Raw genomic sequence first — 12,480 nt, forward strand, 5'->3', positions numbered from 1 at the left:
AATATTGAACATTACTTAAGGGAGTATTCATGGGACTATCACTTGTTTTGTGTGGGGTTTGGGTTTTTTTTAGCAACACTGCCACTTATTAAAATGGAAATAATCTGCAGGTCTAACAGGCTCTTCATCATGTAACTTGCCTATTCTTTTACTGAGCTCAAGTCAATTGATAAAATAGTTCAGGGTCTTCTCTGTCAGCTGTTAGTGCAGTGTGAGAATAAGCATGAGTAAGAATTTTTTAAAGTTTTTGTACCATAGTTGCAGGAAAAAGAGGGTGTTCCCTTTTTTGTTAGGATCCACTAAATGGGTCCTTATTATTAAATCTTAACACAGAGGTTTTGACCAGCCTGAAAGGCATCCTGACAATGAGGAAACTAACGTGGTAAGTGCTTTTGGTCCCCAAGTGTTTAGGAGAGATGCTTTCCAGAGCATTCAGTACTCTTTCACAAAAGTCTCTTTTTCACAGAAGTCATGAGAGCACTCAGTATGCAGCTATAAAAACCTCTTGATCTCTGCAAAACCAAAGAAGGCCGTGTTTAGCTTGCTTGGTATTCCTAAAGCTGGGGGAGAAGGGATGGGGGGGGGGGAAATCTCACCCCAGACCTGAAAGGAAGCACACTTAATTTCTCCCCCCTCATGCAAAAAGATCAAGTATTTCTCAAGCCCCAAGAAACTCCCCTGGAAATTAGCAGAAACCCAATTTAATAACGTCATCTTTGCAAGCAGCCTTAAAATCTCAACAAAAAAAGACAGAATTAAACATCTTGAAAACATCACCTTATTTGGGGCAACACAGGTTGGAATAGGAGTTTTCAGATCAGACTTGTCCTCCCCCATTTTCACTTCTGTGAAAGTGAGCAGAGGTAGAAGGGGTCATTTCCACCCCTGCTTGCAGGATGCAGGAGTGTTGAAGAGCAGAAAGTGATACTTCAAGGCTGCTTGGAAAGGGAAGGAATCTAATTCCCACCTTCATCAGTGAAATGGACTCTTCCCTATTGATTTCAGTGAGTGCTGCTGCAGATATTAATAGACCGAGGTGAAATTACAAATAGACCAAACCTCACTGAAACTGGTGGTGGAGGGAGAATCTGTGCCTCCTGTTTATGGTAGGAGTAGGAAAATGATAAGGTTCCTAATGGAACTTGAAAGGTGGAAATACTGGAGCCCCTGCCCCAAATGCACACTTATGATGGGTGGCAGGGTCTTCAGCTGGCTATTGACTTGTCAAATACAAAAGGATTGAGAAGAGCAGGGGAAAAGTGATTGTGTCCTTTTAATGATAGAGGAAGGGTGTCCCAATGCCTAACTGCTGCTGAACACACTATTTACCTCTTCTCTTTCCTCTGTTGCTCCTCCTTGACTCTGAAGCAAGCTACTTGGGGAGACACAAACAAACCCAGCACCCTTCACCCTCCCAACAGTGATTTTTATCTTTTTTTTTTTAGTAGTATCAGCTTGCTGTGGGATGGCAGGAATGGTCATGCTGGCCTGAGGGAGAAGCACAGCTGCAGATGGGGGTTGTGAGGAGGTAAGAGGCAGTGATCTGAGGGTGATTCTCAGGAAAAAATCTGCTGAGTCTTGTGTTGGCAGCTGAGGCTGCTAATGAACTGGCTGTAGATCTGCTGCAGGGGATGGGCAGCTGTATTAATGCCTGGTATTGACAGGTTTGCCAGTGCAGTAGCCTGTTACTGGAGGTGGCTTGGGAGCAGGTACATGCTGTGCTCGGCTCTCCCCTCTGCAGGGCAGTGACCCTGGCAGAGAAGAGGTTGGTGGCCCACAACTGGCAGTGCCCTTGAGTCCTGCAGCAAGAACAGCCAGAGCCGCTGTCAAGGTTTGAAGAGGCTTTTAAACAGAGTATGAACTTCAAAAGACTACATGAGAATGTGAGCAAATACATTGCTTTGTGTTGTTTGATCTCTGCTGCGTTCACGGGGGGGAAGGAATTTGTGCATTCTTTGCAAAAGATGGAGGCAACACCTCCTTCAGCTACCAAATCCGCTTGTAACGGAAACGTGCCGCTCCCTACATTTTTGGCTGGCTGCTGAGGTCAGAAAGGATAACAGTAGCACTGTGCTGGGGTTAGTGTTGCTCTAGTTCTGAGGAGGAAGCTCTGTCTTGTCAACATAGGCTGAAATCATCTCTTACTATGGACACAGATGATATTTAAGCCATTAACACTTTGGTGATAAATATTTCCTCACATAGTAAAGTCCTAGGAAAGTGGCTTTGATAAAAATCAAGATGATTGCTTAACTGGAAACTTTCTCTTTTCAAGGCACTGTATTGGTGTATGACACTAGACTTGCTGCAACAGGCAAGGGACAATTCATAAGGCTCGTGGCCTGGTCCTTGTTGCTTGTTTGGAGGGCCCTTCAAAGCAGGCAGTAGGCCACTCTTAGGCTGCTGGTGGTGGCTGGGGTAGCAGCTGAGGCGCTGCAGCCCCATCTGTGTTTCATGATGGCCTTTTCTGTATCAGGAAGCCAGGTGTGAGCTCTCTCTGTGGGAGAGGAGGGGCTGCCAAGTCCTCAGGAAAGCTGGTAATTGGGTTGGTTTCCAGAAAAATCAGTGCTTGTGGGTAGCTCCTCTAATGAATCCCAGGAGCTCTTGGAAAATGGTTTGCTCTGGTACCACCAGCCCAGGACCGTCCTCATGATGGCCTTGGTGGGAAGCAGGGTGGGTACAGGCTTGTGTGAATGCCTGCAGCAAAAGCAGGGTTTCTGAGAGGTGTTGAGCTGACTGTATGTACACAGGTCAGCTCTTCTGCCTGGGTGTGATATGTGATGTTCAGGGAAGATCAGGTGTGCAGTACTCATGTGGTGAGAAGAACTTGTGGCCTGTCTCTAGCTAGAAGTTTGGGCACTGCTGTCCCATAGCACGTAGCTTCAAAACCTCATTCGTTGGTAGTTTCTGCAATTGTGGTAGAGAAGGGCCAAGTTTCAGGGATGAAAAAAGTGGCTATGAGAACTTTTAAATTGCTAAAAAAAGATACAGACACTGCAATCTTTGCTATGACTCATCTGGGCTGTTACTCGAAAAAGGCAGGCTGAGCAGTTGTGGACCTCCTTGCTCAAGGGAGCAGCACTTATTTGTGAACTTGCTGGAGCCCTGAAAGCAGAATTGGTGTAGGTGAGTGGTTCCCATGCTGAGCCCCTGACCACTGATTTCCCTCCAACCATGGCCAGATGCAGCTTGGGGAGAGCTAGCAGCAGGTCATGGCTGGCTAATTTCTTCCCACCTGTTGCTTCCACTACTGCTAAACAAGTTTGAGAAGTAAAAATCCAGCAAATACATTCTCATTATCATCTTTCTCCAGCAAACAAAGAATGAAATAGTTGTGGGAATATCAGTAATTCCTGGATGGATGGGGCTTTGTGCCACAGTGAGAGTTGCAAATAGGGGGTGGGTGAGAACTATGAGGAAAGCTGGTGTTGGTGTTGCCAAAGTGTGAGCGGAGATAATTCCCGGGATGTTTCGGCAATGTTTTTCCCACTTTGAATTTTATTCTGGATTCACAGAGTCAAAGCACTGCTGTGAACTGCAGCAGCTTGTTTGGTCACCTCCCTTCAGTGAACCTCCCGTGGGTCCTTGCTGGGACATGAAAGTTGCCGGCAGATGAGTCCTGGCAAACTTGGCAGCATCGCTGCCTCCTCCCTGGGGATTAGGGACCCGCTGAGTCCCAGCAGGAAAGAATATGTCCCCTCGGCTCAGGGCGCCGGGCAGAGGAGTGCTGCTGTTTGCTCAGCGAGTGGGACTGCGGGAGATAAGGTGTCCCTCGTGATAAAGTGCTTTTGTTGTTTGCCTGCTGGGTCAGAACTAGGTGGGTGTTCTGCATTGCCGTGCGTTAAGGGTGGAGGCTGTTTTAAAAAAAAAAAAAAAAGGGGACTTTGAATGGGCTGGGTCCAGGTGTCAGAGGGTTAAAACCAGAACAGTTCCGGCAGTCGCTCGAGGGAGAAAGCTGTATAACATCACCTTCTGCCGAGTAAACATCTCCATCGTAGCTAGCCAGCCCTTTAAAAACTCGATGCGAGAGAGAAACACTCGTGCCATCGTAAAACCATCGTCTGCTTAAGGAGCTTTTATTTTTTTTTTATGCCAAGTTTTTGCAATGGTGTACCGCCATCCTCAAGGCAGGAAAAAAAGATTACTGGGGGGAGATGGGAGGGGGGGGGAAGACTAGTGGCAAGGCTCCGTGGCTTAACAGTGCCACCTCCTGGCTGGCCGTGGGAGCAGGGGTGTCCCGGCTTTGCCCTGACGTGTCCCACGCTCGTTAGTTCCCAGCAGCAGCCGCGCAGCCCCGCACACGCACTTCTCGCCAAGGGCTGCGCGGTGCGGGGCTGCGGGGGGGGGGGGAATCACCCGGGGCTTTTACCTCCCCACTGCGCCGGCCAGGAACGGTCTTTGGCGTGCAAAGGCTGGCCCCGGCTGGATTTTTCCATTTTGTGCAAACGCCACAAGTCTGCAATAGTTTTTTTTCATCTGCATTGGGATGGAAGAGAAGACTTGGTCTTTCCTCCTCTCCCAGGGATGGGGGGCTGGGACATAAACCATTTTGATTCATAGGAGGCAGGACAGATCCTGTTTGGTAAGGTCAGATCAGTTGTCCAAATGCTGATACTTAAATTTCATTAAATGTTGATCAAAGGCAACACTTAAAAAGGTATTTTGAAATGAAAAGCCCCTTCCTATAGCACTGGTGTAAAGCTTTCTCCGTAGGAACAGGCTGGGATTTCCTGGTGTGAGGGGGTATCCATTCCTCCATCCTCTAGGCCCCTGATCGATTAATACCAATTAGCACAGGACATGGGCTCCTGCACAAGGCAGCATGGGTGTAGCCAGGCAGCCCTGCTGGGGCTGCGCTGGCTGCTGCTGCAAATGGCTCCTGAGCCAGGATGATGCGAGGGTGGCATGGCTGGGCTCCTCCTCAAGATGGGGTGTCAGCTGGAGACCGGGGACTTGCCTGGGGCTGAGGAGCTGGAGCTTGGGGTACTGTGGAAAAGGCTGTCCCTAGAGACGCCAGCAGAGTAGGGTCTTAGCCTTGGGGGAAACCTTGGTTTCCCCAAAGGACTAGGTTTGCAGCCTTGTTTTTACTGCTGCACTTGAGTTTCCACGAAGCTGAGCAGGATCCTGGATGGCCTTGCATGTGGGTGGCAGTCCCACAGCAGTTTAGGCAGCTCTTAACCTCCCACCTTGTTTCCCCACTGCTGGCTATGGCACTCCTGTGATGCCTGCAGAGGCAGTTCAAGAAGTTAAACCAGCAGAAAGCACACAAAGGCAGAGGTGACCAGCTTTCTCTCGGTGTGGTTTCATGAACAGGCGTGCAGGAGAGTGGGGTTGACCTAGCGTGGGTGCGAGGAAGGGGATGGGAATGCACAGCTGAGGTGGTATGGGTGTGAGCACAGCTCCAGTGGCCTCGGTGCTTTGGTCTGCCTTGGGTGCTGTTTGTGATGGCCCCCAGTGCAGCTGGGGCAGGCTGTCAGCAGCAGGGTGCGCTTCCTGAGGCACATCAGCTGCTTTGACGTACTCTCAAGAGCACTTAGAGATGCTCAGGATCTTTAGGCAGCAGTTTCCCTCTCTAAGTAAACAATTTATCTTTGCAGAGGCTCCAGTAACAGCAGGTTGGGTTTTTTTTTTTCTCTAGATGGTACAAAATAGAATCACTTATGCAATACAGCAGACCAGGTTTCTAATCTTCCCTCTGTTGTACTACTCTGGCAAGCTCTTTGGATTTATATCTGTATTTCACAGTGTTCCCCAGCCTCCTCACTTTCATCTCATCCTACGGTGTTTCCTGTGGGTGTAGTTACTACTGAGGAAGCAGGAGCGGCAGGAAAGTCTTGAAATGGCTGTGATGGAAAAACCTGGTAGTGTGGTAGTGCCTCCTGAGCAGCACTTCAGCCTGTGGTGGGGTGATGCAGAAACCTCAGCAACAATTTTGATGTGAGGAATGTTGCATCCTGGGACCTCAACCCTTCAGCTGGGCTGAAGGTATGAGCCAGCTTGTTGTATAAGCCAGGCCAGAGAACTGGCTGAGGCTAAAATAAGTAAAGCAAGCTACAGTGCAAGTCCAATGTGTTGACACAACCAGGAACTCCTTCAGCCAATTTTGCTGCTGAAGCCTCTGTATCATCAAGGCACAACTTAATAGTTTTGAACTTTCCTTGAAATAGCTCATGATGAGTCTTCTTCCTACCAGTTCTTTCTGCTGTGCAACCCCAGTCTGTGTCTGGAAGGCCCCTCCATTTAATCCATTCTTTAGCCACCACCCTTTCCAGACAAAGTGCTTTGCTTGGTCTGGGTGCGTCTCCTGACATCGAGCAGAAGTTCTTCAAACTTTGATATTTGTCTGTTAGTTCTGTCTCACTTGTGTTTGGGGCTTCATCCTAAGTGGAAAGTAAAAACCAGAAAATCTGCAGAGAAAATACCTCTCAATCCTGATGGCGCTATGAGTTGTGTGAAGGTCTGCACAGAGATTGTTATTTCAGTTGAGCTAACAGAAAAATTTCCCTGAATGATTGCCACAGCTGGACTAGGATTATTTTTTTGCCACAGAATACTCTGTTGTGGTTAAACCCAGAGATACCCAAGAAGTCTACTTGCGTCAGAGTTTCTTACCTTGGCTGTACTTGGGGTTTGTGTCCACATTGCTCTTTTTTGCTGGCTACTGGGAGCAGTTTGCTATTGTAGACACTACTATATGAGAGAACTATGTGAGTGAGCAGCAGTGACTTGGAGGTGAAAAAATCCTGCAGTGTTGTTTGCTTGCCACCTTCTGCAATTGCAGTACCGAAGCTCATTGTAGTAGTGGCTCTAGGCCCATTTGTTTATTTGTGCTCATCATCCACAAGGTACTGATGTATTGTTGAACTCTTATGTCTCTTGTTGTGTGTTTACCCTTGGAGATGTTGATGAAAGAATTAGCAATGGAAAAGTGTTGTTATTCCTGATCTGGATCTGCAGTTTCCTAACATCCAGGGAGACCTTGAATTTGATGCTACTTTCCTGTTTCTTAGGGAACAAACCAAGCTATGAATAATAAATACAAGCTCTGGGGCAAAACTGTTTTCCATTCATAAAATTTAACAGTGAAGACTGAGTAGTAATTTCTCAGCCTGCTGCAAAGCAATAGGAACTCCATGTGGGGACTAGAAAGCTACTGACAACTTCTTCAGCCTTTGCTGTGCCACAGTTAATAAATTAGTTCAGCTTTGATTTGTATCTAGATACAACAAAGCTGTCTCCAGCTAAGTGATGCAGATTAGTGTAGCTTCCAATCTGAGCAGTTTGAACTTGAAAAAATAGAGGCAAAACAAAGCCCCTTCCTTCTGTTGGCTTCTGTCTTGGCTTTCAGAATGGGAAATGGCTGGGGCATAACTTGAATAAATCAAGTAGAAAGAACAGATGAAAGTCATGGCCTTGTGTTTTGGGCTGAATTAAAATCTACTGCACAGGCACTGAAGTTTTGGCTTCAGTGATGACGGGGTGAGAAATCAAATCATAGGATGCCAATAATTTTCTGTGGTCCTGATCCTGTAGTTATTTGTGTTTCAGCACTTGAGGGGTCCTGCTGGAGCCCAGGCAGAGCACTGCTGGGAGGGAGGAGGGAGTAAATCACTGTCAGCACAGTGGTGCAAAGGTTGAGGAGGATCTTTGATTTGGGTGCTCTAGTGAAGAGCATCTAAAGCATTCAGTAGGGAAACCTGATTATGACTTGCTCTCCTCCTGCCCTGGAGCAGCCTGTTTTTCAAACTGATGTTTGTCAGGTGGTAGATGGAGGTGTAGTTTTGCAAGGGGCAAGAGAACATCCTGGATCAAAGTATTCTGTTTTTGCAAGGTAAAGCTGCGTTAAACTGGGGACAAGCAAATCGGCAACAGTGAAGGATAATCTGTGCATTTTATCACTCTGCTAACCCCAGCTGTAAAATTTACCATAGGAAAGCTAATAAAATGGGAGCCACACAAGCAAACAGAGGGCACAGGCTTATCAGCAAACATTTATTTTGGTGCTGGTGGAGTCGCTCTCCTGATCAAAGCAGTTGGAGTTTGAACCTCTTTTAAGTTGTTCCCTGCTTGGTCTGGGAGTGCCCTGCTCTTGCATTGATGGCATCAGTATCCTCTGTGCAGCTGAGTGGAAGAAGGAAAGTATCAGTAGGGAGAAAGAAAGTATGTGTGAGGGTGCTTTACTGCAGCATGAGACAACAGTAGCTTATTTTAGCTTTGCCAGCCACTGCCTGGTTTAGGAAAACAACCTAAGGCTTATTGTATAACTAGATAGTACAGGCATTATCACAGGGCCAACAGGGAATGCTTTACCATCTTGAAGGCTCATGCCTGGCAGACTGAGTAGCTTTGCAACACTTATCAACAAAATACCACATTGACAGAAACCACATTGGGCCTTAGGCTGGGCCCTTTGGGAGCCTCTTCTCTGTCCGATCTCTTTGTTTAGCATTCCCTTCTTCTCCCCCAGCTAGAGATGCTTGAATCCTTCTTGGCAATTAGTCTCCTGGCTGAAATTAATTGCTCCTTTCTGATCCTTTCAGGCTCCATGGTTGGTATCTGGCAGGGGGGCTCACTGGCTTAATGTGGTGTTCTTGCCCAGTCTTGCTTGCTGGGGAAATACTTAGAGCCTCTGGGAGGAGGTAACATGGGTGAGGAACACAGTGTTGTGGAGAGGGGCAGAGGGAGGAGAAAGTTTTAAGGCCTCATGAGCAGGATCTTTCTATGCAAACATCTTGCATCTCACTTCATATGTTAAGAGCAGAACAAAGGCAGCTTTATTTCTGACTTTCTTTCTACGGTTTCTTTTCTCACCATTTTTGTCCCTTCTGTATTTTTTTTGTACTCTCTTGGGGAGATTGTTGCAGACACCAGTGTGCTTGAGTTCAGATTCAGCTCCTAATGTGTTTACAGTAGGGAGGGAAGTGGGGAGCTGGGCTTGAATGTACCTGCTAATACCGTGGCTCTCCTCACCGGGTCAGGGCAGTGCTGAAGAGCCACAAAGTGTCCCTGCCTGGAAGGAGAGGCCAGGCTGAGCAGCAAGGGAAGATAGCAAACAGTGGGAAGTTAACCCTGTGGGTGTAATTTGCAGAGGATTGCTTCATAATACATTTTTTTACAATTCTTATTTTTAAATGGCTCCTCATTATCTAGCCAGAGCTAGGCCAGAGCACTTAATGTTGGGGCCCTCCCTGGAGGTGTGGGTATTGAGGGGAAACTGGAGTAATCTGGAAGGCTGGCAGAGCAATCCAAGCAAGAGTTTCCCCTCGCTGTCCCAGGGGACCAGCGGTGACTTTCTGTCTTCATATCTGCCGCAGCCAGCTCTCTTGTGCTGTGTGAGGAAGGTACCGCATCCACCACGCGAGGTCCAGGAAGGCTTCCCTGTTCTAGGCTGGTTGAACACCGTGGCATGTGCCCCATTAGCCTGAGAGCTGCCCTCCAGACGAGCCCCATTCTACTGCTGCACAGAAATGAGGGTCTTGGCAGCGTACAGCCACGTAAGCCGGGTGAGGCTGGGTGGGCAAGAGCTAGATTTGTGGGTGGACCTCTGTGCTGATCTAGGGCTGTGCTGTTGTAAAGGAGTGGTGGGAGATCTGTTCATGTCTGGCAGTGTTGGACTTTGCCTGCTGAGATACAGAAGTCTCTGACTAGGCTGTGCCTGACTTGGTAGAAACATTGTAGTAGCTGTTTTATCTCAGCTTCAACTGATTGAGTGTATTTGTAGCACACTGGTAATTGTGTTTGCCTGAGCCCTGTGGGAGCTCCTTGGGACCACACTCCTATCCCATCTGTCTCACTGAAGCATTTGTCAGTCCTGGGAAGGTTAGTTCAGAGTAATCCGCTGAAGAGACTGGGGTCTATATTCTAGGCAGATTCTTCATCATAGTCCATTGCATGAGAGCTGAGGGTAAAGATAGCTTTGTGCTTTACCTTCCCAGCATGCTCTGGGACAAAAAACCCTTGATTTTTTGATAGAATAACACCCTTTAGATGTCCTGTTGCCCTTGCTCCCCTTTCTCATGCTGCAGAGCACTATCAAAAGAATAAAACAGAGCCAATGTGATTATTTTAGGGCTACACTGGAGAGTGTAGAAGATGGTGTATGAGAAATTTAAACAATGGAAAGAGTAGCATCTTTCAATGTAACAGAAGTAACAACATAAAGACACTTCCAATTCAGGCAATCTTGCCAGCAAGGGGGGCTGAGAGCCCAGACTCTGGCTGTGGGGTTCACTTGTGCCTCATCCCCCTGACTTCAAGGAGAGCTGGCTGGAAATGTGCAGATCCTTGTTTTGGCAAAACCCAACTGCCTCCTTGCTCAGGCTGCAAATACCTGGAAGATATTGCTCTCACCCTTGCACAGCTGAGCAACGTTCGGAGCCTGGTGTTGCTACAGTGCCCTTACTAAGCTTTTTGAGGCTATTTTAGAAAGAAAACTGCAGTAGCTGCCAAATGTAGTTGAAATCTGGTGTGATAGTGTGAATACACCACAGACCACCTGGGACAGCAAGGGATTCATTAGCTGTGCTGGGATCAATGAAGATGTTTGACCATACACAATGGTGTCTGATTAGAAATAGGAATTCAAGGAAGAAACTGAGGCATTTCTTAAGCTGAAGGGGCAGAGCCCTTTTTAATTTAGAGAGAAGCTGAGGCCTTGAGCTGCTAAGCCCTGAATGATTTTTAGACAATGAATGAAGCTCCGTGGCTCTGTGGTATGGCAAACATACCTTTCTTCTGCTATGGAGAAACCTCCAGTTTAAGCCTTGGAGCGTGGGCTTAAGATTTGGTCTTGGTTCTTCAGCTAAATTCCAAGAGAAAAAGGGCAAGCAATTTTTGTGATAGGAAGCCAGGTGTTGTTCAGCTGGTGCTGGGAGTGAGGCTGTGCAATGTCTGTGAGCTGGGCAGTGCAGGGTCAGTGATGGAAGGTCTCAAGGGCCAGAAGTCTGCTTTAGGGATTAAATTCCCACTTTGGGCACCTGAGACCTCCTGCAGCAGCTTCTGCTACAGATGCTCTAGGGGAGCCCCTGTGCTGTGTGGAGGCAAAGGCTGGCTTGTTTGCTGCCATGGGCCTGGGGCCCCTCCTGGGCTGCCCCAGGGTATGAGGAGCCTGGTGAATTTGGCTAAGAGCATCTTGGTTATTATGGGATCGATTTCAAGTAGAAGTGCTTAAACTAGCCCTGGTTTTGTTTTTCATCTGGTGAGTCTTTAATCAGATAACAGGCCAAGAAGCTTGGTGTCAGGAATTTGGGTTTTAGTCATGCTTTTGTTGTGTGGTTGCAGTGGAACGTACCTGAGCAAGTGGACTCTTGTGTGAGTGCTGCTGCTGAATGCAGTTTTGCTAGCTTCTCCTCAAGGTATGGGTCTTCTGATATCTTATGGGAATTGTGGGGAGAGGTGGATCTAAAGAGCTACTGACATGAGGAGGAAAAAAATGAGCTTGTGTCTGTGTTGTGATACTCTTGTATTAGTTATGAAGTCCTAAAACACAGCAATGGTGGTGACTTGGATGAATGGCTTCCAAAACAGCATCAGCACTTTAGAGTTGAACCCTGATCTGGGGAGTGATGGCCAAAGCTGTGAACCACCACCCTGGCCTTTTTTCTGTTCTTTTTTTTTTTCCAAATCAGGGCGTAATAGAAATGGGCTGAAACCGCAGCATGTTAAACATGCTCTATCCCATTTTGTGGCACTTGCTGGTTCATGTTCAGCAGTGGTAAGCCTCCCTAAATGCGAGTCAGGCCTCAAAGACTTGCTCACCTTTGCTGGGATGGCAGGTGAGAATTTCACTGCATGGGAGGGAAGCAAGGGACTATCCCTTGCCGCTAGCAGTTGGCTGCTCTGTGGCATTGTTCATCTGTGCAGCAGGGATGCTGTTGCTGCTCAGGAATTTGAGCTGCAGCATGTGGGTGTGTGGGATGGAGGCCATGTGTCAGAGCTCCTGTGTGGCCAGCTGTGAGCCACAGCTGCCCTAGCTGTACATGCTGAACCTCTCAAAGATGAGGCATGCAGCCCAATGCTCGCTACCATCCTTCGTAAGCCGATGCTCAGCTCCAGGACCCTCCTGTGGCTCTGATTCCTGCCCATACCTTTCCAAATCAGAACTCAACCCTATTCCTGGTCCTTCCCCTACACTTTGAGTCTCCCAAACAGGTCTCTGCACTGTCCAACCCAAGATCCTAATCCCATGTGCTGCCCTATGCTTGGTTATCTACCTACCTATCAGCTATGCCAGCTGCAAAGGCTCCTGGAATGAGAGGGTTTGGGGATGTGCTGCACCTGGGAGTGTAGTTTGTGTTTACTTCTCCTGTGGCTTCATGCTCAAAGTAAGGAATAGTTTGGCCTCTGCTAACATAAAATGTGGGTCAACATGACTGATATTTTATATATAAAAAAAAATGCTCATTTAACTTGTTTCCCTCAATGTGTTGTCTGCCCCCCCCCCCCCCCCAAGCTTTGGATAGATCCTAGAATCATGAGGAA

This window comes from Haliaeetus leucocephalus, unplaced genomic scaffold (genome assembly GCF_000737465.1).
Source record: "Haliaeetus leucocephalus isolate CR32 unplaced genomic scaffold, Haliaeetus_leucocephalus-4.0 Scaffold373, whole genome shotgun sequence".
NCBI classification, from domain to species: domain Eukaryota; kingdom Metazoa; phylum Chordata; class Aves; order Accipitriformes; family Accipitridae; genus Haliaeetus; species Haliaeetus leucocephalus.